Source organism: Condylura cristata, unplaced genomic scaffold, assembly GCF_000260355.1.
Source record: "Condylura cristata isolate star-nosed mole 26May11 unplaced genomic scaffold, ConCri1.0 scaffold00018, whole genome shotgun sequence".
NCBI classification, from domain to species: Eukaryota; Metazoa; Chordata; class Mammalia; order Eulipotyphla; family Talpidae; genus Condylura; species Condylura cristata.
This window is the reverse complement of record NW_004567119.1, coordinates 34,141,966-34,147,733: the sequence shown is the minus strand read 5'-3', so window position 1 is coordinate 34,147,733 and position 5,768 is coordinate 34,141,966. Positions and strand designations below refer to the sequence as shown.

Sequence of the window (5,768 nt, the reverse complement as noted above, 5' to 3'; positions counted from 1 at the left end):
GATGGTTTCTTTGGAGGTACAAAATCTGTTAAGTTTGGTGAGTCCATTTGTTCATTCTGTTTCCATTGCTCATGGGTTGGATTCCAAATATATCTTTGTGGTAGATGGTCTGTAGTGTCTCCCCTATAGTTTCTTTCAAGTACCTTATGGTTTTGGGTCTTATATCCAAATCTTAAATTCACTTTGAACTTTTGTGTATGGAGTTAAGTATGGGTATTGTTTCATCTTTTTTAGACCACATCTTCTTAATCCATTCAACTATTTGTGGACATTTGGGTTGTTTCCATGTCGTAGCTACTGTAAATAATACTGCATAATCAGAGGAGAGCAGGTTTCCTTTCAAATTAATGTTTTTGTGCTCTTTGGGTAGGTTCCTAGGAGTGGAATTTTTGGATCCATCATAGTGGATTTATTTTAATGTTCTGAGGAACCTCCACACAGCTCTCCACAATGGCTGGAACAGTTGGCATCCCCACCAGAGCTTAAGAAATACCCTTTTTACAACATTCATACCAGCATTTGTTGTTTTTGTTTGTTTGTTTTTAACATGGGCTATTCTCACAGTTGTGAAGCAGTATTCATTATGGTATTGATCTGCATTTCCCTGATAATAAGTGCTGTTGAACATTTTTCATAGGCTTGTTGGCAGTGATGTCATTTTTTTTGAGTTTGGGGTTCTTGGGTTCACTCTGGGAAAGGTTTTACCAGAGCTTCCCTTTCAGCAGCACACAGTGAGATTCTTCACTAGGCATAGACTCAGTTATATTTAAAGAGTAAGTTTATTAGAAAGAGACAGGAGAGGAAAAGACACTTGCATAGGCGCAAGTGGGTAGGAAGAGCTGCCTAGCTGCCTTGCAGAGGGAGAGAGCAGGTGGGAAGAAGCACCTGCATAGTCACAGGTGGGCGGTGACAGCACAGATGCCCTGTGCTGGTGCAGAGACTCCCCTGACATAGGCAGTTTCTCCTTGAGAGGACTGGAGATTTCCCAATGAGCTTTGAGTCCATGTCCTTATCTTTTACCTTTCGGGTCTGAGCTTCAGGCACAGCCCCCAACGGTCTGTTATCTGCCAGGACCTCTTGGAGACATCCAGGCATCCGGGCATCCTGGACATTGGGCTTTGGTGCCTGAGGACCTTGATGTTCTGGCTGTGTCAGTTGCTGCACTAGCTCCTTGTATCTATCCCCTCTGTGTGACACAGTCTTGTGATGCCTCCCCTGCATTTCTTCCTCCTTCACCCCTCCTGACCATATCCGGCCAAAATCTTTTGGGGAGCTGAAGGAAGAAGGTTCATTTTCTGTAGCTGCATCCCGCTGGCGTGGGATGTAGAGCTGGCCCTACCTGCAAGGGCCCTGGATATGGTCTCCCTAACTCTAGTCCCTGAGCTTTGTTCTGATTTTGGAAGGAGGCATACTGAGTCCAAAGGATGGAGTGTCTGGGCTGTCTGGTCTTGTAGGAATAGTTGATTGGCGGCTCCTAAGTGAGAAAAAAACAAATTTGACAGTGAGCTTAAGGATGCAAGGATTAGAAGTATAGTAACAATAGGTCCCAGGAAGGGCAACATGCATGATAGAGTCCCACTGAAGTGTTCATTACAGGGTACAAAATTTTTCCCAAGTCTGTTTGCTTGATCTTGGAGTTTTCTTATATCAGCCATCAGGAGTCCACTCAGATTAACATAGTAGCAACATTTTCCTGTAAAAGACACATGCTCCCCCTTGGGCAGCTGTAAGTAGATCCAGTTGTTATTTTGGCTAAAGCATATGGCAACGAAGTACCTGAACGGTCAGGAGAATCCCCACTAAGTTATTTTAACTAATACAGTAGGAAAGAATAGACAGACATCAAGAAGGATGTAAAAGACATGGCAACCCAATTAGGAGCTGGATTGCCCCTCATTCCTTTTTGGTTGGTCATTTGGTCACTGCCGGGTTTATGGTCTTCAGTCCCATTTTTGTCTTTTGATGAGGTATTTCAGGCCCTGGACTGCTTTGTAGGAACACTGCCACATCTCCCACGATGCCTGTGGAGGAACCTGACAGACCATCTTCATGTGGGATAAATGCGACCAGCTGGAATGTCCAGGTTGTTTTACAAGCTGTGGGAGTACTTCAGATGACTTTAAATTGTTCCGTCCACTTTGGGTTCAACTGGTCTCCCTCATGAGTTTTTTTTCTTTTTTTTTTAAGATTTATTTATTTGTGCTTACGGAACTGGGGTATAGGCCAGAGACTCAGGGGTGGCGAAAGACTTCACCAGAGACAGAGTGGGGAGCAGAACAGGCAGATCGACGAAGTACACTGCTGAGGGGAGCAGCGGGCAGGTCAGGAGAGGTCTGCTGCGCCATGTGGTCACCTCCGGGGGAGGCAGGAATCGAACTCATGCGGAAGTGGCTTTAGCTTCTTAGTGCAGTGCTTTAACCCGCTGTGCCACCAAGGAGGGCCAGTTTTTAAGTTTTTTAAGGAGGGTCCAGCCACCGGCTCCACAGTTGTCAGACAACTAGTCTTGTGAGTCAGATAGAGGGAATCTTTTATTTCCACATTTGACCAAGGACCTGTGGGCCAGTCCTAAGTTAAAAGACAGTTATATTTAGGGTCACATACTAAGACGAAAGGCCTTCCATGTCATTTTAGAAGAACTGAGCTGTAGACCTTTTCTGGAGCTATGCATGTCCCCAGAAGGCCCATAGGAAGTATAGCCAAACACTTTTCCTTGTTTTTTTTTTTACAAAGTTTACTTAAATGTCTTTCTAGTATGCTTTGTCAAGCTGAGTTTTATGTTTCTTTTTTTTTCATGTACTCCTATTACCTTTGTGGAGAAGATGGGTAAGTATAGAGTAAGTGGCCCCCAGATCAATAAGAGAATTAATATTTATCAGCAACATCAGAGTTACCCTAGGCTCAGCCAAGGAGATGGTCAGCTGGGGAGCTGGCGTCCTCCTTTGGCCCTGTCACTCATCATCCAGGAGTCCTCATCGTGGTCCAGGGGCCTCATTGTCCAGGAGGCCTCACCATCGTTGCCCAGGTGCCAGGCTGGCAGCTGAGGGGCTGGTCCCTCCTCCCATCAGAGAAGGGGGCAATCCCTTTTTCAGTGGCCTTTCTTTCTGCACCTGGGGTGCAGTCTGGGTAGGTTTCTGGGTTGAGTGCAGTTCATGTTTTAGTGTCCAGCCTTGTAGCAATTTTGTCACAGGGCTGCTGGGGCTCCTCTTGTGTTTCCTTCAGGCAGGTCTGTGAGCCCCGGAGAGCCTGAGTCTGCAGGGCGCTGGCAATGGCAGCATTTATTTTATTGGGCCTGACTTTTCTCACTCACCACAGCCTTTCTTCACTTTTAACCTTTTTCTAAGCTCCCTATTAAAGGATTTAAAAAGCCACTTATAAAGGCTGGTATGGCAGAGTTTTGGATCCCATGGCTATTTTTTTTTTGGAGTTTTTTTGAATATCTGGTATAGACTGACTAATAAAATGAGTTCCCACAATTACCTCACCCTTTTTTGTATTTGGGTTGAGGTTTGTGAACTTCCCAATAGCTTTTGCTAGTCACCCTTGAAAGAGAGCTTCGTCTTTACCAGGCTCCTGAGTGAGTTCCCTGATCTTTATATAATTTACAGGCTTGGATACACACTTTTTAATATTTTCTTTTATAAGACTAGTGATTATATGATCTCTTTTAGTTAAATTTTCCTGTCCTCCCTGACAGTTTCAACAAGACTCATTGTTGGTAACTGCAGCATTCCCCACATCATACTGGTTTGGCTTTCTGCTTGTCAATCCATCAGCAAATCATTGACTTTTAGCCCACATTTTCTGCTTTCCTCTCACAGTACAACAGGTAGAGAGAATATGAATAGCCTGCCATGTTAGCTCAAATGCTAGAGCAAGGGCCTGAAACTCATCTGAAAATCTGCCAAATCTGTGTTGACACTGTATTAGGTCAGTCATAGAGAAAGGTACATAGATTTTAAATTTTCCCATTGAGTCCCCATTGGCTGCCTCTCAGAGTGGACAGAGTCTAGGCATGGTACTTTTTGGGGATTGTAAGAATACCCACTCTTAGTGTGCCCAGCAGGACTTAATTCTGCCAGTGGCATGATCCTCTATGAGGATGGCGACTACAGAAGGTTTGAGAGTGCCTGAGGTTCAGGGTTAACGGGAGACACGGGTGTACTGGACTAAGGGGGTCTGGCCAGTAAAGGGTCCTTTAAGTTATTTGTAGAATCCTCCTCTTTTGGACTTACAGAGTCTGTTTTGGCCAGGAACAGTTGACATGCTTTAAATTTGAATCCTGTTGCCAGATCATAAAGGCCAAAATGTATGGGACCTCAGTCTATTTATTGTATTTCCTACAATTGTTTCTTGGCCTTTCAGCTTTTAACAATAATGGATTAAAGTGCTTTTTTAAATCTTTGAGGCCTAATTCCTTCCAGTCCAAAGAGACAACCCAGAGCAGAGTCTGCAGGAATAGAGTGAGCAGACCCCATCCCAGGTGGATTCTTGAAAGAGAGGACTAATATAATATAGTGGGGGCAGGCACAGCGTGTCCCCAGTAGTGGGGGCAGCCACAGGCGTGCCCCCGGAGAATGCTCCTATTATTGTGGGTGTCCCCAGCCTGAGGAGAAACTTCCCTGGGCCTGGGCGTCCCCAGGCCCTCCACTTACTATCTGCTACTGCTATTCTCTCTTCTCTGGGTAGAGCGGAAGGCTGTGTCAAAATTTGAAGATATACATATATATATATATTTTTAGAGGTATATGTCCAAGAGGGAAGAACATCTGAAACTGTGCATCTGTGGCTAGTTTTTTGCTGCTGACATTTGTGGAACATTATAGCACCTCCTTCTGTGATGGGAAATTGTCCTATAAACCCGATGTCCCACCAGAATATTATTAGGCATTAGGAAGTCTCATACCTGAGACTATTTATTGGTTTTAGGAGTCCTTTTAAGACAAAGATATTGATATTTTAGGAGTTTAAAGTTTTTTAGGCATGACCACCAGCTCCCGTCCCTGCAGGCCAAAGGGCTGTTCATACAGAGCCAAGCAGAAGGGGGAGATGGGTAAGAGACTGCAAAAGGATTGAGCAAAATGTCAGCACTTTGCTGATACAGATTGAGACTATTACAGATAAGCTCCAGCTTGCCTCTTTCTGCTGTTTGACTCCCCTTTCCTTGGAAAGCAAGAACTTAAACCTGTCAAACAAGGTAGGAGAAATTGCAAGGAAAAACAAGTTTCTGTTAAAGAGATAAGTAGATTTGCTTTCCTGGAAGAGAACCTGATTAAGAGATGTCTTGGTATAGACATTGAAAAAGTAAAACAGGTTAATTACATTTTGGTAAATAACATAAATCTGTTTCAAACACATCTAAACACAGAGAAATAAAACATATAACATTAGAAATTTAAGGCATGCATGCTTTCGGAATCATTACATTTTGAACTTTTTTTTTTCCCCCAAATCTTAGATCACAATCTTTATACTTGTTGTTTTTTTTTTCTTTTCAGAATTTATATAGGTACCAGCTTATGATTGATCCTCCTGAGGTAAAACAAAAGATGAAACAAGAGATCTTTTGAAATAGTGGTCATGTATACCAATTTGTAAGAGAGTTGTTTTACCAGTATTTGTGAAGACACTGAGAAACCTGTTAACTGATTTCATTTTAGTCATTGAGCAACTTTTTGATGACACACACCTTTAACAACTCAATTTTTTTTTTTTAAAGATTTATTTATTTTGTGCATACAGAACTGGAGTACAGGCCAGAGGCGCAGGGG

The 5,768-nt window shown here is 43.3% G+C and overlaps 1 long non-coding RNA gene across 2 annotated transcripts in view; it reads left to right on the top strand.

Moving 5' to 3' along the window:
* Nucleotides 1-5,768, top strand: part of LOC105853795 — a 16,460-nt gene that overhangs the window by 1,529 nt on the left and 9,163 nt on the right. The window contains exons 2-4 of one of the 2 annotated variants that reach the window (XR_001145569.1): nt 1,977-2,083; nt 2,820-2,823; nt 5,496-5,534. This is a non-coding gene — a long non-coding RNA (uncharacterized LOC105853795). Of the gene's footprint in view, nt 1-1,967; nt 2,084-2,819; nt 2,824-5,495; nt 5,535-5,768 lie in introns of both variants that reach the window. The other variant, XR_001145568.1, reaches the window with a different exon arrangement.